We start from the raw sequence: 22,817 nt of genomic DNA on the forward strand, positions 1-22,817 counted from the left end.
CTCCGTGCGGCGAGAGAGAAAATGGACGAAATTTGGAGCCAATAATATAGTATTTTTGCACAAGACAGTGTAATGATACAATACACTGAGCCAAATTTGCACTGATCTAAAATCTGTTTGCTCAGAAAATTACGAGGTTATGCTATAATGCTGACGATTTAAGCTCCACAGGTTCTGTTTGCAAGAATGTCAGAAAATCCATATGCTGCTGGTGGTGTATTACTGGACTCATCTTGAAACCAATGAGAACAATGGAGGAGATAAATCAGGAGAACAATGATTTACTTCAGACATGTATGTATGCAAAGAATTGCAATAGCTTGCATGAGTACCAGCAACACAAACAAAAAGCATGCCTGTTTTGTGGGTTGATCGGTAGAAAAGTTTTAAGCACAATAAGCCAGTTCATGAATACTGTACACAACCTCAAATTGTATTTAGTAGTTGTTCTTAATAGTCTTTCCTGCGCTTTAACCCTCAATAGTTTGAGGCGTGAAGAGAAAACTAATGAATAGGCCTACAGTTGTGTGAAATATATTTTTCTGTTGGAAACAATCTGCTTGTTTTGGGCACATTCTTCATCATGTGCAGTTTTAGTCCTTTAAAAACGTGAATTGCTTTGTTAAAGGTGACTGACCGCACTGAATTTCATATTTTGTGAATTTGCGTACATTTTACAGTTGGTGCACGCCAGTGTTTCATGTCATGGTCCGGACCCACCGGTGGGCCCATCAAGTTCAGCATTCACTGTGATGAATATAAAATGAACATTTATTGAAAGAGAAATATACCATAACAGAACATGTGTGTGTGTGTGTGTGTGTGTGTGTGTGTGTGTGTGTGTGTGTGTGTGTGTGTGTGTGTGTGTGTGTGTGTGTTTGTGTGTGTGTGTGTGTGTGTGTGTGTGTGTGTGTGTGTGTGTGTGTGTGTGTGTGTGTGTGTGTGTGTGTGTGTGTGTGTGTGTGTGTGTGTGTGTGTGTGTGTGTGTGTGTGTGTGTGTGTGTGTGTGTGTGTGTGTGTGTGTGTGTGTGTTCACGCAGGCTCCTCTCCCTCAGGGGCTTCTATCTCAGGGGCCTCTCCCTCAGGTGCCTCTTCCTGGGGGGTATACTGCGAAGCAGGATTTTCGCTTAGCCGGCTAAATTCAGGGAAAACTCCGGCTTTCCGGTCATCCGAAACTGGTTCTCTTTTTAGCAGGCTAGATCTCCATGGTAATATATGCTAAGCAGCTAACCTGGTCGGGACCAGGTTAGGTTGCAGGCTAAGAGCTCAACTCAGTGAAAGCACCGCCTGCTGACCAATCAGAGCTCAGTGTGCGGAGTTTAAAGCGATCAAGTCATATTACAGGAGAAAGGAAATACAGAAAAACTGCCGTCGCAGGAAAGACGGCCGGCAAAAATCACCGACTGTGTGAACGTGAACATGAATAGAATATCACCTCCCATCTTCAGAGCAATCTGACTATTATAACATTAGCGTTAAGAAAGCTTACTTAAATATCTGCCACAACATAAGTAACCGGATCAGAGTATATTAAGTACAGTCCGCGGCATATCACTTCATAATGTATCATATATCTCCTTATCTGAGTCAGCTGAGCCGTATCTGGCCGTGCAACACTCACAGTGTCACATACTGTATGCAGAAGTATTATTTTAAGCAACACATAAGTTGACGAAACACTCGAGACAAATGTAATTAAAGTCAGATCGTGTTTTAGACGGGGCAGTGATATCATAAACCTGTTAATGTACGCATTCAAACACTTTTTCTTTTGCCAGCTGTATTCACCTTGCAGGTGCAGCTATGTGGCTTTTATCCTGGATAAAGTGTTTAAGTCATGCATGTTTAAAGTTTAACTTCTTCATTTTTGACTAGTATTAAAGTTCACTTTTCATTCAGGAAGTATGACGCTGTGCTGTCAGTACGCTTCTCCATGTTTGTGATTGGTCGAATGCTCCAAATACCACCCCTTTCATGTGAACGCGCACCTAACTAGATAGGACACGGCTGGCTTGAGCGATCCACTTGATAACCAGCGTCGTAGTACCGTTTAGCGAGAGCGCATATATGTTTTGGATTAGGCCAACCGGCTAACTCAAACATATCCAGGTTAGGTTGAACCAGGTTCGTAGTATAGGCCCCTGGTCTGTTGTAGGCTCATAGTCTGGATCAATGTTGTCTTCCATTTCTGAGACATCTTCCTCTATCTCCTCTTCATCTTGTTCAATCTCCTCTTCATCTGGTTAAAAAATGTGTCCAGAGCCCCTCGTACAGAAAATCGCCTAATCGGTCGCCTGCTCATATGTGTGTGTGTGTGTGTGTGTGTGTGTGTGTGTGTGTGTGTGTGTGTGTGTGTGTGTGTGTGTGTGTGTGTGTGTGTGTGTGTGTGTGTGTGTGTGTGTGTGTGTGTGTGTGTGTGTGTGTGTGTGTGTGTGTGTGTGTGTGTGTGTGTGTGTGTGTGTGTGTGTGTGTGTGTGTGTGTGTGTGTGTGTGTGTGTGTGTGTGTGTGTGTGTGTGTGTGTGTGTGTGTGTGTAGATGTTTTCCATCTGCAGGATGAACATAATACACTCATACCCATTCATTTTCTATGGCGGTCAAATCTGACCGAAAACGTCAAGGGTGTTTCACTGTTGAATAAATCACTCAAAATTCAATGCAAGTGGTGATCATCAATTGTATATGTTCAGAGGCCTAGTGTGGAGGATAACATAAGGTATTGAGGCAATTGGATGAAAAACACAATATTTATGATTAAAATAAAAGTCAGTCGGTCACTTTTAACCCGAAACGCAAGAGAAGGGTTAAGGCCCTGACACACCAAGCAGTCACCAGAGAACATGTGTCGTACCCCAGTCCATCTGCCTACCCTTTAGCAAGTAGGATAGCTTCCAGAAGTTATCGTTTAGCTCAGGGGAGGGCACGCGGATCAGTGAAACTTCCTGCAGACTCGTGGGGACTCAGAGGAGCCGTAAATTACGGCTCCTAACCGTAATAGCATAGCAGATCCAGAGATCCATACTCGTCATGTGCACGAGCATAGCTGCGGCCGGGAAGACATTTTACTTAGGGGGTGTGGCCAAAAGTGGGGAGAGATTAACAGTAACATGTTGTAGCCCAGGGGTCGGACAGGCGGACCGCGGTCCGGATCCGGACCCAGACGCCGACCTATACGGACCCGGAGCTATAATCAATACATTAATAGGGGATTTTTCGGCTGCTCCCGCTTTTTTAACGCTGATTTGGGTGACTTGTGTAATTCGTGGAGAACCGAAGAGTTTTCGTTTTGGGGTGGGGGGGAGTCCGTCCGTCAGTCTGACTGACGGACAACTTCTCACTTCAAAAAAGAAGAAGAAATCTAGACCGCAAAAATAATTAAACAAGCGAGTACCTGTTTTTCCTGGCCAAGGACAGGTTCATTGAACACAACACGAGCGTAACGTGTCTTCACGTGGTATATGTCTCGTCTGAAAGGAGTGCTGAGCACCGGAACGCCGCTCCAGCCCTTAAAATATTGCAATACCCATAAGGAGCCGTACACACGCCGCAGTGTTTGCGTGGCTGTGTCTTTAGTTGTCAGCACAGTGGCGATCTGTTGTTGTTAGCATCTGGTTAGCTAGTTATGCTAACAAATTTAAAGCGCTTTTCTACAACCAGGTGGAAGAGAGCTCTCTCCTGAGAGGCTCAAATAACCTCAACTCAGTGAGGTTAAGGCACACCTTGATACGATCAATATAGTTATTAATGAGACTAAATGAAAAACAGGTATAAAATACTATATGACAGCAACAAAAAAGTTGTTAAAAATAACAAGAATAGAGTTTAAAATGGGAGTGATTTGTAAAATATCCAAAAATAAAAATATGCTTACAGTTCTGTTTCATCTGGTGTTGAGAGATGTATCCATAGATCTCTTAATGTTGCTCTCAAAGTGTACCAACCAGATTGATGCTTTTAACTTCAATATTTAAAAAAAAAAATCTTCCCAAGAGGAGGTTAAGTTCCCCCCCCCCCACTTAAATCATGTTCACATGGATAGGATACTAAATACATTTGCACACATCTTGTGTCCATATCTTTCTGTTTTGGTGGTCATGCCACACCGTGCACATGCATGCATACGTGAGTCATGGTGAGATATCTGGATTAAGAGGTTGCTTTTTCTTTGCACAGCATGAAAGAAAGGCCAAATGAATGGGCTGTGATTTTAGTTTTTTTAAGCAGAGGTTGAGTTCAATCATTTGTACGGCCCTCGGAGGATGTTGTAAAAATTGAAAGGAAAAAGGTTCCCCACCCCTGCTGTAAATAATAATAAAAACCCTTGATGTATAACTTAACATCTCTGTCTCCTATTGATCTGATTATAAAGAATAGCCAGTTAATTGAAGCATTATAGCACAGGCCTTTGTCAGATGGTATTACGCTGTTTTTTTTCTGCTTCGAATAGTTCTCTCTTTTTTCACCATACCTGTGTTCATCACTGTAACCAATGAGCACCTGCATGTGTATGAGAATGGCCCTGACTCCATGTCGGCCCAGATTTACAAACTCCTGGCAGGACAAGCTCCAGCTCAATTCTTACACTGAATTTAAAAAAAAGTGAGTGAGGGACTGCAATATAAGAGGGAAAGAAAGATAAACTTTAAAACTGTTCAATTGTTATGATGTGTAGAGACTGATATTGTTCTATAATCGGCTGAAACTGCATGTTAAGTCATGATGTGAAACGGTTAACAAAGAAAAAGGGAAACTCAAGCTGCTGCTACACTTTATTTGATTTATCTAAAATTAAGCACTTCTAAGATGCACACATTTTCAAAAGCTATTTTATTTATTTTCTCTATTTTATTTGTAAATGCAGCCCGAGAGGAACATTACACATATCCACAGTATTTACTGTAGTTCAATGTTGCGGGGCGGGTGGCGCAGTGGTCAGATCAAGGGGGGTGCTGGGGAACTCCAGTTCGAAACCCGCTCCTGCCGCCACTGCGTCAGGCCGTTGTGTCCTTGGGCAAGACACTTCACCCGGATGTATAATATCAATGTGTACTTGTAAAAGCGCCTCGATGACTTCGAGGCGTGAAGATGGACGGTGTGGCGCAGTGCGCTGTGCAATGATCATCAGATCAAGGGGTGAAACCCGCTGCTGCTGCGTCTGTAAAGCCGGTGTGTCCTCGGGCAAGACACTTCCCCTGAACTTGCTCCTGTGGGTATTGTCCACAGTGACCATTGCATGTATAACAAATATATGTAATGTGTAGTGTATCTGTAAAGCGCTTTGAGCACTGGAAAAGCGCTATAATAAATGTAAGGAATTATTAATGTTAATTGACAATAAATATTGTTGTTTTTGAATTGTACTTTATTTGATTGGCAGTGAGTTGTTGATTACATGCAGACGTTGATAAAGCCACAAGTCACTTCAATATATATCACATTAATTCATGTAGCAACTTAGACATTTTGATGTTCCGGACCTTTGCATGGGGAGATTTTCTCTAACTGGACCTCGTTGAATTTTAGTTGAAGACCCCTGTTGTAGCCCCTCCTCCAGCTCCCGGCTCCCGCGGCTATATAGAGAGGCGAAGTCCCTCCCTTTCCGGGAGCCTCCATGGGACCCCGGAAGCGTACAATTATACATTGAAGTCAATGGAGAGAGAAAGGTTATCTTTTGATCCCGTTTGAATTGTGCCACGAATGACACATATGATGTTTGTCAATTTAAAAGAATATTTTGCAAGTCAAACAAATTAAAATGTGTCGTAAAACTGTGAAGTTACACATTTGTTTGTGTGAAACCGCTGAGTGAACTACAGGTCTCTTGGTCTCGCACAATACGCGTTACCATCACAAAGATGGCCGTCACGTTAGCAAATTTCACCTGTTTCTTTCAGAATGAGAATAAAAGTATAAAACGAGGTGACTACAAGTCTGGACACGTTGAGAGCTGTACATACACGAAAGGGGAGTTATTCGGTTCTGTAAGAGCAGCGGGACCGGCTTTACAAGATGTTGGTGAGTAATATGAGTGCAATGTGTAACGTTAATGTCAGCTAGCTAACATTAGCTAACAAGGTACACTAACGTGTTTTGTTTCAGTAACTAGTGTTCTCCTTTAGAACTTCGTGGTCTGTGTGTGCTGTGGATAACATTAGTGTTCACAAGAACAAGGTAAACTCCCGTGTTTTGTTTTAGTTGCTCTTCAGATTGAAACGGCCAGTTTTATATCGACTATACTGTATGTGTGATCTCCTTTTACATCTCGTTGTGTCATTTGAGTTTATTTGCTGTGTGTAGATTCAAGGGTTTTGGTTATCTTGTCAATTTGTTTGGTTATCCAGGCACAGCTGTGCGTGACTCCCTCGGGTACACTGGTATGTGTTTTCCTAATGTAGAGAGCATTGATTAATTAATAAACTACACACTGAGTCTAGATCCTGACCAAATCCTTTTTTATTGTTGATCAAATGTTTTTCAAAAATGTATTCATACACATTTAGAAAAATACAATGTACAATCACAACCAGTACAACACACATTACAAAAAATACAGAAAAAACAAACAATAACAACAATCAGACAAAACTATGGAAAAATAACCCCTCCCACCCCCAGATCCGGACCATCCTTGTATTATTGCTCATTCAATCTATTATAGCATGCTAACAAACATGGTACTTTCTTTATTTGTACAGATCTGCATGGGAGACGATGGCGCGATGCAGAGCGCTGTCTGTGATTGTGCACGGGGGATGTACAAATGCAGCCACGCTGCAGCATTGGCAATATGTGCCATGTGGCAGATCAGCTCCACAGATGTTGAGTGCCAGTGGAGGAAGCCTGGCACTTCCAAAGTAGTCCAGCCGGTGTCTCAACTTTACCAACAGTGAGAGGAGACATACAACCCACTGGCCAGAGACATCGCCACTCAGGATGTAGACTGGTTCAGGTCTGCACTGAGGGGCGCACAGTGTGGCATGGCATGGCTTTTGTCACCTGAGCCAGAGCCGCGGCCTCAACATCAGGCCATTGTCACCGTGCCGGAGCTGGTGAAGGGGGTCGGGGGCTTGAGGCAATTCTTGCCTCAATGCGACTGAGCAGAGACCAGCAAGCTGCCATCCAGACAGCCACCGGAGGACAGCGGACAAAGTGGCAGTTACACAGGCGGGGCAGGTTGACAGCCAGCAAGTTTGGTTCTGTGCTGCGGTCGGGACTTTCATCCACTCCATGCGCGTCCCTCATGAAGAGGGTGCTCGGGGGGTACAACTTGGACGGAGTCATGGCTGTCAACTGGGGGGTTGTAAACGAGGCCGAAGGGGTGAAGGCTTTTGTGCAGGCCTATCAGGAGACAGTGTTCGAGTCTGGTCTCTTTGTGAGTGAGTCGGTGTTTTGGGAGCATCCCCCGATGGACTTGTGCAGCCATCTGCCCTGCTGGAGGTGAAGTGTCCACCATCATTATATAGGATATATATATATATATATATTTGTATACATATCTGTAAATTGTATAATTTTATTTGATTTAAAAGTATTTTTGATCTCTGTCTATAAACACAAACTGAGTAAGATTGACAATAAAGTTGACTTTGAAAAATATATATATTCTTTATGAAAATAGTTGACTGTTGGAGAAATGAATCCAAATGAAACGTTGGACTGAACTACAACTACGCCTTTAAATCTCTACGGACTGTTTTTCAGTGGGATGGCAAGTTCCTATCTTTAAACATGTATTAGTTTTTTCTCAGAACAGATTTGATTTTCTGAAGTTAATTTAACTTAACCATGTAAGGTCATTATTAAAAAGGTACAATCAATTTGTTTAGGGTTGAATAAAATAATGATAAACATTTCATTTGGATAATTTACTGACAGAATAAGAAACTCAATAATGCTCTACTCACCTGTTCCTTTTTATAAAGTGAAACAGTTGAAACGATAGATTTTAGTAAACTTAAAAACAACCTTCTCCAAAAGCTATCAAGGAATATACCTAATACTTGTTTTAGAACTTTATTACATATTTTTATATAAATAGTTTGAGTGATCCATAATTGACAGAAGCTTGTGTTTACACTGACCTGTTACTCATATATTAATGTCTTTGTAACTTATTTAAACCACTACCTCACTCATTTCTTTCATTCATCACGGTTCAGTAAACTAAGTGACACATGAACCAGTTTAATAATTATAATAACGTAGGATTGCAACTCTTTGAAACTGTAGGTGGCTCTTAAGGCCCTGACACACCAAGCAGTCACCAGAGGACTAGCCGACGCTGAAGTCGGCTGTTGCCTGGCCGTGTTCTCCTGCGTTTTGGCCATGTGTCGCACGGGAACACACCGCACCGACTTCAGTGCGTGAGTGGCAATAACTCTCCTTACCAGCAGGCGGCGGTAGTGTGTATTCGTCATTCAAAAGAGGCAACAACCGGAAGACAGAGAAGAAGAAGAGTATCTTTTCTCCGTAATATCATACAGAGCTGGCCTCTCCTGGATCAAGGTGATGAGCAGGTCTTCGTTTGCATCATTCCAGATCGCCACGATGAGATGAAAATGAATAGCAGTCTGTGTGTGCCTTCTTAAATCGTTTGTTTACGTCCCTCACTTCCGCTTTGCTTCTCATGCACTGATTTGCTAGCTGAACAGCCAATCAGAGTGATTATTTGGTCCGACTGCCAGACCCGATGCATGGCCGATTCAACATATTGAATCGGCCATGCATCGGGTCTGGCAGTCCAAATAAGGCGTGTCACGGTCGACGGTGCGGGACACACCAACCTGACTACGGCGCCGCGAATGCCCGACAGCCTCTGACGGCCTCTGACTCCCAAAATCGGGTTGGTGTGTCAGGGCCTTTAAAAGAGCCGTTGTATTTGGGTGTGCTGGTCTCAGGTCAGTCTAAGCCCTCTCTCGCGGATGCAGCGGGATGTCCTTAGGCATGATGTTGACCCTCTTTGCTTGGTTCATCTTACTGGGGGCAGCTACATGGATGTCGGTGCAGTCCACAATCATTGTGCAGTTGAAGGCAGAATGAATTTATTATTGACTCCGAATGAAGCACAACTTCATGTCATACAATACATTGACTTTATTTGTAATTGTGTAAAAAAATAAAGCATTGATTAGCAAGCAGGACCTGCAGGAACAGAGCACGGTGATGGATGGAGCTGGGAAGAGAGAAGAATAAAGAAAACAGATCAACTTCATTATCGGATATTAAAAATTCAATTTCAAAACAAGTTGCCGCTCCTACAGTTTTCTAGTATGTAAAGATGATTTCACATGACCTATGCACAATATCACACTCAATACATGTGTGTCTCTGGGGGGTGCATTGTGCCTTTGATGTATATAAATAATATACCATAACCAAATACTATTCCGTACAGTGGAAATCAGGTTGCCAGAGCAGGTCAGTCCAGTGTGCATGTTCCTCAGGGTCTCAGCAGTTACAGGTGAGGTAAAGAAAATAAAAGAGAAAAAGGTCAGTAACAACACTTTGAATAATTATCTCTTTTAATAATGTTCTATCAGTAATCACTCAACTACTGTCTTTCCAACAAACAGATTGACTCACTATCATCACAATGAAACACGTCCAGAAGAATGGACCACAGATGGAAATTAGCTATTAGCTATAATCTGGCATATTGCATCTCTTCTCTTTGCTGAGATTAATGTTTTTGTATGCATGGTCCTTCTATAAATAAATACATGTCATGCAAAGCTGCCTGCCTGCCTTCCTTCCTTCGACTCTCCCTGAACTGCCTGATCTTTTAATGTTCAATGTTAACCATTTGAGCAGATAGCATTAAGTAGAAAAGATCGCAGATGCTAATCTGCCGTTAGCCTACCTCCCGCCCCCTTAGCACCTGGCGATAGGCTCCTCTTCAAACGTTTCACAAAATACTTAACATCATGACTACTCTTACTGTTTAACATTTGGGTTCACTTCATGTTAAGGCTAATACAAATGACAAGGCTAAGTAATGTGATGCTAACTAACGTGCTCGATACTAGCTATGTAGCTAGCTTGACTGTGTTCCATGCACAACATGTGTATTACCTGATATGTTTGGTCCAACGACTCCTGGTCCTTTCATCAGACGGGAAGCGATAGAACGAGCTATGATCTATAAGTATGATCACTTATGTGATTACAACCTGGTACAAAGCACACAGGCATCTTGTAAAAGTGAATTTATTTTTAGCAATCTCTTATTTATTGGAAGGAATACATCAGTTATGAGATCTTCTTCTTCGCTTTAATTACGAGTCGCAACCACTTGGAGCATTATCGCCTGTGACATCACTTACGCGAGCCAGAATGGGATTTGGGATTTGTAGTCTTTGTAGTCGCGTATTTTTCATAGTCTTATATTTCAACAGTTTTACGACAAAATTTGACTTTTTTGACATGGAACTTATTGTTTAAGATTGACAAACATCATATGTGTAGTTCGTGGCACAATTCAAACGAGATCAAAAGATACGTGTTCTCTCTCCATTGAATTCAATGTTAATTTTTCATAGTTATTTTATCATGGCTGGAGATACTGGGTGAAGATATGCTTGATTTTTTTAGTGAGTGCATTTTTAAAAAATAAGTATTTTGCATTATATGTATATAGTTATTTGAATATGTTCCTTTACTAAAGCAAATGTTGCACAATTGTGTTTTAATAATAATAATAATTGTATAATTAAGACATTATATATATTCTAACTGTTTTGCAATTTTCTATCATTTGTCATTGTTTGTTTCTTTTTGTGTGCTATGTTCAAAATAAACGTTTTGCCAAGTAAGATCCTTATTGGAAATACAGCTATTACACGCAGGAGACTGTTGCACAACATGACAATTTTGTTAGAAATCTACACTGAAACTTCATTTAGAGCCGGAAACATAATGGACTTAATCAAAATCGAGGGATCCGTGAATCCAGGACAATGATCGAGAGAGACCAGTAGCCTACGAGTTAGTCAGCGGAACTTCACAGACTCAGATTCGCAAATCCTGACTCACTGTGTAAAACACAGCAGACTCGTGCGGACTCAGAGCCGTAACCGTATAGCAGCAGATCCAGAGATCCAGCGGACTCGTCGTCATGCAGGAGTCAACAGCAGACTGAGATTCGCAAAATCGCAAAATGACCCTTTTTGTTCGTGATCAACATTTTTTATTAAAGCAAAAGACACTGTGTAGCGGAGGTTAATGTAACGTCAGTTTAATATGCTCGTGAAATGCAACAAGTTTTCGGTTTCACCGGTAGGATTTCTACGCTCTTGGTGATGCTGACTCATATGACTCGTATGATCCAGATCTCTTCAATGACTGACTCAGAAGACCCTGAAAAGGATCCGGATTTGCCATCTCTCGAACACAAAGACTTCAGCCGAGCACGTACGAACTGCGCATGCGTGAGTGGCAATAACTCTCCTTACCAGCAGGCGGCGGTAGTGTGTATTCGTCATTCAAAACAGGCAACAACCGGAAGACAGAGAAGAAGAACCGACTACGTGATATAAACAAACAACAAATAGCATGTGCGTTAGCTTCACCTTAGCATGTGTTATTTGCAGGTGTTTGTTGAGGTTTGACGTGGTGTTGGATAACAGCTTCTGGCCTGGACACAGGTCCTTTCTCATTTCATCAAATCCCCCTCCTCGACTCCTCGACCCTCCGGTAGTGATCCGGAAATGAATTTCAGCGCGCCATGTTGAAGGACATCTAATTTCTCTAAATGCACTTCGAGGACCGAGCATCGAGCATCGAGGAGGCTCTCTGGAGGAGCTCTAACCGGAGGATACACTGATGGGTCCTCCACGGTCCTCAACGGATCCTTCATGGATGCATTTCCGGCAACAGAGATGTTTCAAAGAGTCGTGACGTACGGCCGGACTTATCTCAGCCAATGACAGCTCTGCATGCATCCCCTGGATATTATTTTAGTAACTGCTCTCATCGCGACGCGATGTTTCCAGAGAGAACAGCTGTGAGGTCCGTGCAGAAAGCAGAGCAGTGTGTATAATATATATCACTCAGTATAACAGGCCTACTCTCTTTATTTTCTGTAGTTTACTAGATATCTACAAACAAAGAGTCCATATTTTTCTAAAACCATTTAGTGCTTCACATAATAAAATACACAACGGCTGTTAGGCTGTTAGCTGTAGGTGCGTGTGTGTGGTACAGTGTGTGTGTAGATGCAGCGGACAGACAGGCCTCAGTTGGTTTGGTGTCCTCTGCTTACTTTTAATACTTGTAAATAAAACTTTTGGCCCGTAATTTATTTTCCTCATTGTAGCGACCAGAGGGGGGGGGGGGATATATCCAGTCTTGTGTTACGTTACTATGAGAGTGCTCTGTTTGATTCTGAAATTGCATTTAGGTGAAGATAAAGGAAGAAATTGACCAAAAATAAGTTGAAATTGAAAATTGAAATTTGCAAAATTCCAAATTGTTTTGTGTGTGTGTGCGCGTGTGTGTGTGCGCGTGTGTGTGTGTGTGTGTGTGTGTGTGTGTGTGTGTGTGTGTGTGTGTGTGTGTGTGTGTGTGTGTGTGTGTGTGTGTGTGTGTGTGTGTGTGTGTGTGTGTGTGTGTGTGTGTGTGTGTGTGTGTGTGTGTGTGTGTGTGTGTGTGTCCGCATCTGTAGCCTGTTATTGTCTCATTATACCGCACTGTGAATGAATCAAAGTAAATATATAAGTGGTCATGAACACATCTGTCCATCAGACAGAGGGCTGCTGTGCCTCCTGTCATCATTAATGGACGTCTCTTTAAAATGACCGCTCAGAGGAGAGGAGTTCTCATTTCTCTAACCGCCTGCTGCTTCCCCTCCTCTCTCCTCGGTTCCCCTCCTCGGCTCCTCGGCTCGCATCTCCTGTGGGCGGGACTAAGTCTCGAGGATAGGAGTCGAGGATGGGAGTCGAGGAGGGGAGTTAGAGAAATGAGAAAGGGCCACAGTTTGCACCTCACAGTCACATTCCTGTCTATTCTTCGGACGAACTCAAAATAGTGGGCATACCTCCACCCCTCGAAAGTTATCGCTGACTCAGCCATGTTTATGCAGCACTGCACGTGGAGATGTGGACGCGCAAATCGCGCAGATTACTACATATAAACCTGCGGCGGAAACCCCTCTTGTATATCAGTGTGATTATGACTGATTTTAGTAAGTAACGAAGTAACGCGTGTCGGGGCAATGTTAGTAACTGTGGTGTGATTACTGAATTATAAATGTAGCGCGTTACACTACTCCGTTACCGACACAAGTAATATTATTAACCCAACTCTGGGTAACCCCCACTTTCCACTGGGTCCGTCTGCGCCGCGTCACGGCTGCGCCGCGGTTTTGGTCCGTCCTCTTCTAGCGCCATAACCCACCGGACGCGTCCCAGAAGCGTTTCAGAAGCGTAGCGTCGTGCGTGCAGGCTCGCAGTTTTGTTATTGATTCGGGCATCCTGGACATTTGTACTTCTACAAGAACGTAAGTAGGCTACATAGTTAAATGTTTTATTTTTGTGTCTGTTTAAATTGTGTTTATTGTTGTTATTAATTAACTAATATAAAATAGTGTGTTTTTCCACTTCCATGATGAAAACCTCGTCGTCCATTGTGCGTATCGCAGTGGAGGTGTTGTGATGAAGGAGGGGGGTCTGCTAAATTAGTATATGTGGGGGATGGGCCTGGCCCAGATGCTCACCTTTCCACTTCCTGCGAGGGGGGGCTGCCTGCCCGACCTTACGTTACGGCTGCGCCGCGGCAAAAATAAGATTTATCCTAATTTTAGAGAAGAGCTGCGCCGAGCCGCTTCTGGGACGCGTCTGAGCCGTAACGCAGCGTGTGTGGTGGAATAGCACCCATTGACTAGAGTGGCCGCGATCCTTTCGACCGACGGACCCGGTGGAAACTGGGGGTGAGACCTTGAATGAAATAACTGTGATCAAGGGTCACAGACTGTTTTCAATGACGTGGCACTTCTCCTCTGACTCAAGAGCTGTGAGGCAAGAGTTACACAATGTATCGTGCAGCTAGTAAGAGAAGGCATAGTTTCATATATCTTAGAAACAAATGTTGTGTACTGTGTGTGTTGATTAAAAGAATGTATTATTATATGAAAATGTAAGAATATGAAACAAAAAAAACCACTATTGAGATATGCTAAATATGTGACCATATGGTGTTGTTTATCATGTTATACTTCGTTTACATAGTTTTGTCTTTGATTTTGGGGTGAACTGTTCCTTTAAACGCCACCTGAGAAAGCCACCAGGCTGCTGGCACTCAACAGCAAGTGGAGCGTTCTCCTGTCTTATCACCAAAAGAAAGAAAGAACGAGGGCTTTTGGTCCTGGATCCTGAGTCCTGGCTGTTGCTGTGGCCCTGAGTCCTGCATCCGTATACTGCATCCTGAGTCCTCCTGGATTTCGAGTCGTGCATCCTGAGTCCTGGATTTCGAGTCGTGGCTGAACCTGTCACTGTGGTCCTGACTGACTCTCATTATATACTTCCCTGATGGCTCCCACAGGATTGTTGACATCCTCCTGGATTCATCCTCTTATTATAGACACATGCATTTCCAAACATTTGGACTACCTATGTTGTAAATGTATTATCTTTTCAATGTACACACGGCATCTATTGCACGTCTGTCCGTCCTGGGAGAGGGATCCCTCCTCTGTTGCTCTCCCTGAGGTTTCTTCCATTTTTCCCCATTAACTGTGGGGTTTTTCTGGAAGTTTTTCCTTGTACGATGTGAGGGTCCAAGGACAGAGGGTGTCGTATTGTCATAATTTGATATTCTGTACAAACTGTGAAGTCCACTGAGACAAATGTAACATGTGTGATATTGGGCTATATAAATAAACATTGATTGATTGATTGATGTTGTTTCTTAGTTATTCTTTATTCTGACTCACTAACTAATGAACTAACTTACTATAGCTCTGAGGTAGAGTAGTCACCTTCCATGGTCCATGTGTCCTTGGGCAAGATAGCCAAAGGCGTTTGAATGTTTGAATGTTAGTAATATAAATGTGGTCCATGGCTAACTAACTATGTATTTTCAGTATGCATGCTTTGTATCTTCTCTGTATATTTGAGCAGTAAATCGACAAACAAACATCCCCAAAGTTATTCAGCCCTGTGGTGAGTAAACCCAGAGCTCATAACTTAACAGGTAGCTTAGAGCCAAGAGAATCTCATTGGATGCCATGGCCTGTTGGGCTTTACACTTGCTCCGGACAACATCTGGCAACCTTACACATCCAGAAGGCCCTGTCTCAATCTCCTGTTTCCCCCCGGGTGTGGATGCTGCCAGGCCTGCACCCCCTTCTGAAGCCAGAGCCCAGCCCGACCTGCTGCAGCTGGACATTGGCGCGTGCTTTCCCCTGAGACTTGCTTCTAATCAAAAACAGCCACATTTGGCGGACAGCACCCGCGGTCATGATATTATGAGACAGCAGCAGAGCTTTTGAGATTGTGTTGAGCGGTCAGTTATTTGGGGTGGGTCCCACAAGTCTGCTGAGAATTTTAAATAGGAATGACCACAGACTTCAATCTCAGTAAATGTTCCCTGCACTGGAAAAAGCCTTAATATGACTTACATTTCCTCTGAAACTGGAGTCATGTTGGTAATATCTTGAACTATACCATCCTTATACTCTTTTTACAAAATGGGAACTTGTGAATTAAACTCACTAATAATGCATGAAATGTTCATCTGTTTTTAATATACTCAAACGTATCCTCGAAAAATAAAAGGCATGCATTAGGGAAACATTTACATTTAAAATCCATCCATAGTTTTGCCAAGACTTTACACACATATATAAAGCTTTTTCGTCAACATATTACTCTATTGGCAAGGGAAAAAAAAAATACATGTCATGGAGCACGCTTCCCAGCTCAGCGGAAGATCAGAACAGACAATTATTTTGATATAATTATACCGAACCATTAAAGGCTTGATTTGAATATTTATAAGGATTTCACAGTGCAGACCTTTGACCAAAGGATCTTCAAAGAAATATTTAAATATCGCTCAAACCAGCTCAAATATCAAATATCAAATATCAAATATCAAATATCGCTCAAACCAGCTATTAACTGTTTCACACCCAGTATAATTGTAAGAAATACTAGGATAATGATCCTTGTTTCAGATGTGGTGAAGTAATATCAATCCAGAAATGATGGATCATTATTTAGATCAATCAATAATTGGCAACGCTTTTTGTTAAAGCCATGTGGCAATCGGTGGATAAAACCAACTATTCATTGTTTAAAATATATTAAAGAAATGGAGAGTTCCATAAGTAATGAATACAAGTAATTAACTGATCATTTGCTTATCGGACCAATCTTTTTTAACACATTTAATTTGCTTTACTTAGTAGGCCAGGCTGTTGATTGTACTCGTGCACAAGAAAGAAAACGCAAGACAATAATAATACTTAATTTGCCCAAATGTAATGCACTACACATTTGTTTATTCATCACATTAGATAAAATCCTTTGGTGTAAAACAGTGTATCTTAAATATGTTGTTCCATCAAAACTTGACCATTGGTGTCTCAGTTATCATGCATTACATGGCAAACAAATGTATCAACATTGTTGTGCAATTGTTGTTTGTGTTTCTTTGAGGCTTAATATTTCCTACGTAAATCAGATCTGTCCTGGAGGCAGCTGACTTCAGCACTCATCATTTATCTAAGATGTTGTGTATCGAGTACATGACACACCAGCAACACATAAACAACTCAAATACTACCTACATCTCACTCAGATGAGGTCTACTGAATCATCTTGCCAACATCTTGCTTTAAGACTCATAGGAAGGACTGCTCTTTCTTTATAAGGTTAATTGGGTTTGTTTGCTGCATAATTCAAAGTGGGAGTTTGTTTTCCTTATCGGACAGCTGAAACAGGAAGTTGCAGTTATCTCAGGACTGTAAAGCACATTCCTCTTAGAGCCCTCTAAACACTGGCCAGTTATTAAAATACAGAAAGATATTTAAATAAACTCTCAGCAATTGAGATATGGAGAAATGGGTCACTGGAGAACCTACAACATCCTAAGCATTTCAATCGTGGAAAGCTAGAGTTATATTTTATTGATTTCCTTTAGATTTATTTTTTGCAATTATACATATGAACTTTAAAGCAAAGCCCATATATACATATGTGCTGACACAAAAAGAAACACACACACACACACACACACACACACACACACTCACTCACTCACTCACTCACTCACACTGACTCATTATGGCCAGGCATCGATGGTGATCGATCCCTATGGCAGCATGTCAATTACATAACGGCAACCTGTGAGCCTCCGTGTTTGTTTTCATTAACCGACAAGTCGTTAACTGCTGTGTGTGTCGGCCACAGACTGTGAATTAGACCTCATCGCCCTTCCACATGATGCAATGCTCACAGCCTTGAGAGCAATGAAGCACATTGCTCAGGGCAAAGAGTGAGCTCTTGAGAATGAATGTGTTCAACATTACTGCAAACCTTGCAGACTTAATAATAGATTTACTTGATAATAGGTACATTGGAAAAACACTGCAGAGCTCTGTCTCATTGCTAAACGGTTGGGAGAAAACAGAAGCTGAAATACTGGGCAATAAAATCAAACATCTGATGATAAGGTCCAACCCAGTCTCACGGCATTTCGTGTTCACCAACACGATTTTTAATCTATTGATTCGTGTTCACCAACACGATTTGCCCCTTTTTTTCGTGTTGCACAGCACGATTTTAAAAGCAATGTATTTCTACTGGTAATGTGTTTCGTGCCTGCAGGCTGCAGCACGTCTTTTTCTCCGGTCGGGTCGAGGAAGACTGGAAGCTGTGTAGTTCATAAAAACATGTTCTTACTCAATATCAAGCCACAGTTATTGTTTTTATTTTAAATCGTATAATTTCGGACTTTTGTTGCCGTCTGTGAGGAAAATAAATGGGGCTCAGAGCCTCAGGATACTGAAATCTGTATTTTTTAAATCTTTTTTTCCTTCTAATTTGTTATTCTTTTCAAAATAACACACTGTTATTTACTCACCAATAACACACAATTATCCTTGCTTTTATTTATTGGTTTAATTCCATAACCCTCGGGCTTGTTTGGCGTCCGTCAGGAACTGAATTTCAAAATAAATATAACCGGAAACAGACGTAGGCATTTCGAGCGATTACCCAAGATCCTCAGCTATGGTTTTAAGCTCGCTGATTGGATGTGTTAGCCGCAATGCATGCTGGGATTTGGTGTTTATATTATATGAAATCTGGAAAACATTTTAAAAGAATAAAATAATACTTAATTCCGAGTGCTCTTGCTTTTCTCTTTGAAATTCATCACATAACGGCATTGTAATACACGGTTCGGCTGCATTACATATTACAGATCTGCCGTAGTTTTTTATTTAGAGAGCCCTGATGAGAAGACCTTTGGAAAAACTGGAAGAAATGCCGCCGAAACTGAATACTTGACGTGGATCATAAATATATCAACAATTAAACAACATCTTCAATTTCTCTTCACACAATACGTCTCCTTGCAGTATCAACACTAATTCGGCTGACTTTTACATTTGATCTAATTCATAGATAGGTTATATTTACACCATAACGGTGCACAGCTGATAGAAAAGGACTGTAGTTTTTAAAGATATTGAAGATACTGATTTTCTTTTAATGTAAGAATGTAAATACTGAGTCTGAAATAGTATAGCAATATGCTGTAAAATGATGTGAAAGCATGCATAAAACTATACATCTTCAGATGTTGTACATACACACTAATAATACAAAGTTATTATGGCTGTGTGTACCTTGTGTGCACCTCCTAGTGGTTAAAGCACGTTATTGAATTATTGTTTTTATGTGTTATATTTGATTAAAAAAATATTAAGAGTACATACTTTCATAGGGGGAAAGTATAAATATAGAAATATAGAATATAAAAATCAAGAAGATACTATAAGTGATGTCTACAATAAAACAGTTTAGTGCAGGATGTACAAATATATTAATAGGAGGAGGTGCAAAACAGAAAAACGGATTAACCTTTATTTAAACATTAAATAACAGATTAAGGTACTTGGGGGAATCTATCTACAGATAAATATTAAGCCTGATAAAGTACTTAACGTCTAATATATTGCTTTCCTGCAATGTTAACTATGTTGAAGCACTTATTTTAACTGATATTATACACATTAATTATACTCTTATGTATGTAGATAGAATAAGAAATGTGCAGAATATGACAGTTTAATGGTGGAGGTACACACATATTGATAGATGTCTTGTAATGCACGGTTGAGGAACCTGTGACCCAAGTTATTCATTCATTGCATAACTACACCGTAGTTGTGTATGATATGTCAATAAACCTTTGAAAATCTTGAAAGGGATGTGCAAAATAGCCATAATATACAGTCTTTAATTAACTATTAGTAGAGAATAACGAGTAATGAATATACTTTATTACTTGTTTCCATTCATGTCAATTGCAGATACATGTTTAGTCTTCTCAAGCACCAACTATCAAATATCTCTCCTGATTGTTGGCACTTGACAATCACCTTACCTGAATTTTACTCAGGTGTAACTAAAGTCTGATTTAATTGTTGTTTATATATTTCACATAATTAATCAGAATCTGCAAAGTAACTCAAATAAATGCAGTGGAGTAAAAATACCAGGTTAACCTCTGAATTGTAGTGGAGTAGAATTACAAAGTAGCAATGAGCTGTCATGTGGGTATATATTAATGCTGCGCATTATGGACACAAGCGATTTTCACCCCTTTATTAATTATATGTTTTACATTTGATAACACCAATGTGTTTAATACTGGAAACTTCTAATTGTGGTAAAAACGAAAACGTTCAGTAGAGACGTCCCATAGAACATTTTGCGAAACACAATAGACAGCATGTGTAGTTCTGGGGGGGTGTTCAATTCCAGTTTTGGATAGTCTGGCGTGGTTTCGTTCCATTTCACACAGCTGTTTGACGCTCTGCGTAACCTTACAGGGACTGTAGTCCTAAACGATAGCTGGGGATTATGGGTAGTGTAGTGTCTTCGGCCATCCTATACTCAGAAATGTTGACAATCGCAATGATGCTCGAAATGTCCCTTATAGGCCTACGTCTGTTTCCGGTTATTTTTATTTTGAAATTCAGTTCCTGACGGACACCAAAAAAGCCCGAGATTATGGAATTAAACCAATAAATAAAAGCAAGGATAATTGTGTGTTATTGGTGAGTAAATAACAGTGTGTTATTTTGAAAAGAATAACAAATTAGAAGGAAAAAATATTTAAAAATACAGATTTCAGTATCCTGAGGCTCTGAGGCCCATTTATTTTCCTCACAGACGGCAACAAAAGTCCGAAATTATACGATTTAAAATAAAAGCAATAATTGTGGCTTGATATTGAGTAAGAACATGTTTTTATGAACCACACAGCTTCCGGTCTCCCACGACCCGACCGGAGAAAAAGACGTGCTGCAGGCAGTAGAAATACATTGCTTTTAAAATCGTGCTGTGCAACACGAAAAAAAGGGGCAAATCGTGTTGGTGAACACAAATCAATAGATTAAAAATCGTGTTGGTGAACACGAAATGCCGTGAGACTGGGTTGCAAGGTCATATGGCTCTGCATCACAGAGCTCAAGAGTAGCCAACATGTTTTCAATAACCTCTTCTCTCCCATGTTCCTACCCACTTCTTTCAAAGTGAGCCTTCAAGAGTCTGATGACATTGCCAAGACAGAAAGAGATTAAGTTATTTTCAATTTGAACTGGATGATTCTCTCAACTGCCTGAGCTCCATGCCACTCTCCATATCAAAGGAATTGGCAAGCTTTTGAACAAAGTCAATCAACGTTTTTTGGTTTCTTTTGGAAGGCAGCTGTCCTACATCCAGCGTGAGAGTGTAGCTGCATAAAAATCCATTAATTATGCACATGTGGAGAAATAAGTATCTCATTTCACATAGAGGTGTCTTGCAGCACTGTAATCGGAGGGTCAAAAATAATGTTTGTTTTATATGCTGTCTCCTTATTCATTAAAGCTAATCATAGGTTGGCTTCTGCTTTAGAGGACATTGGGGAGTGACACTACTGTAAATTGTCCCCCAAACTGCATTTTGATACTGAGTATATTGCCAGACATTCTGTGGAATCTTAATGTGTGGGCTGGCAGCACAAACATTTCCCGGCCAAGCAACTCAGGCTGAGGTAACTATACTATCCAGTCTAGGGGATCCAGCAATTCTCCACTGGGGAGATTGTTTTCCCATTACAGCAGATATGCCCCAAATAGAATACCTAAAAGTCATTACATCATTTTTTAAAAGCATGATTGTTTCCGAAGAGGGAAATCATCCTGTAGAGCCTGCATCCTATTTTGTATTTAAATGTTCTCCAATTGTCTTTAGTATTCTAAATCCACCACACAACAGATGTTGAGGATGAGTCATTTTCACCCCTGCCATAGAAACAGAGGCAAACGTGTCTTACTATTCTTAAATTACAGTGTAGTGGTTTGGTGTACACATTAATGCTTATTTTGAAACCTATTTTCTTTGTTATGCTATGCTGGAGTAGTTTGCGGAATGAATGTCTAATTGGAAAATCTGCTACATCTGAAATCAAAATGATTTGATCTACTGAAGCCAGTATTACCAACAGAAGAACGTTTCTTCAGTTAATTTGGACTTCTTTGTGGAAAAGTGTACAATAAACATTGGCATATTTGAGCTTTTGACAATACTTTATTTAATCTACACATGGTCTGGATTAAATTAAGTGAATAATGTAATAATAATTATAAATTAAAGTGATGTGGTTACACTTTGTATGGATTGGCACTATTTCCAAGTTTCGTTATTTAACGATATTTTGAGGGGAAAGTGTGGTATAGCACAATCAGGCTATGTTGATGTCACTGCCAGGGCAGTCACGTCCGTAGTATAGTTGTGCTGCGCTGTCATGTTCTTCTATGGGACAGACAGACAGCAGCGATTGCGTTATTGAATGGTAAATATATATTTAAAAAAAACACACACCCAAGTACTTTTTCAGCTGTAATTGCATTATTGCATAGTGTGTTTTTTTTAAATATATATTTGATTTATTGACAGTTTTGCATTTGGAGAGGCAGGGTGACAACGGAAAGCTTGGTAGCCTATTACTTAGATACGTTTTACATTTTTGGAGGGAAACGCTTGTGTTCATGTTAGCATGGGTAGCATGATCATGTTAAGACTATGAATATCATTTTACCACAACAGTGGATGAACAATTGATATATGTGTTTGAACAAGAACAACAGGAAGAACAAAGTAAAAGGGACGAACAAATGTGTGAACAAGTATTAAGAACAGTGTATGGAAAAAGTGATGTGTGTAAAACAAAGTAAAATGAATGAGAAGGTGTCACAATTCACATGTTATGTCACGTTTGTAGTTTTGTCTGTGTTGGTGTTTTTCTTGTCTTTGGGTTTCCTGTCTTATTGTGTAAAGTGTTCACCCCCGTTTCCTGCCTGTCTGCTTTCTGTCTGTTTCCCTCCCTGATTACCCGATTGTGTTCACCTGTTGTCCTTGTGTTTCTTCTCCCCTGCCCGGCTGTTTCTCGTTGTCATGATTACCCCTTCTTGTATTTAGTCTTGTCTCTTTCTGTGTTCAGTGTTGGGTCATTGTTTGTTGGTGACGGAGTTCACCGGAGAGTGTTCTGTTCTGTATTTGTCATTTATCCTTGAAATAAAGGGTTTCTCAAGAGTTATCTGCAT

The 22,817-nt window shown here is 40.8% G+C and overlaps 1 long non-coding RNA gene across 1 annotated transcript; it reads right to left on the minus strand.

Moving 5' to 3' along the window:
* Positions 1–8,928: 8,928 nt before the first annotated feature.
* LOC139434334 (uncharacterized) lies at positions 8,929–10,072 on the minus strand. The gene is made up of 3 exons (XR_011643691.1): positions 9,391–10,072; positions 9,140–9,170; positions 8,929–8,984 (listed from the first exon to the last, which is right to left on the minus strand). It is a non-coding gene; the product is annotated as an uncharacterized lncRNA (long non-coding RNA).
* Positions 10,073–22,817: the final 12,745 nt, after the last annotated feature.

This window comes from Pseudochaenichthys georgianus, chromosome 8 (assembly GCF_902827115.2).
Source record: "Pseudochaenichthys georgianus chromosome 8, fPseGeo1.2, whole genome shotgun sequence".
Taxonomy (NCBI): domain Eukaryota; kingdom Metazoa; phylum Chordata; class Actinopteri; order Perciformes; family Channichthyidae; genus Pseudochaenichthys; species Pseudochaenichthys georgianus.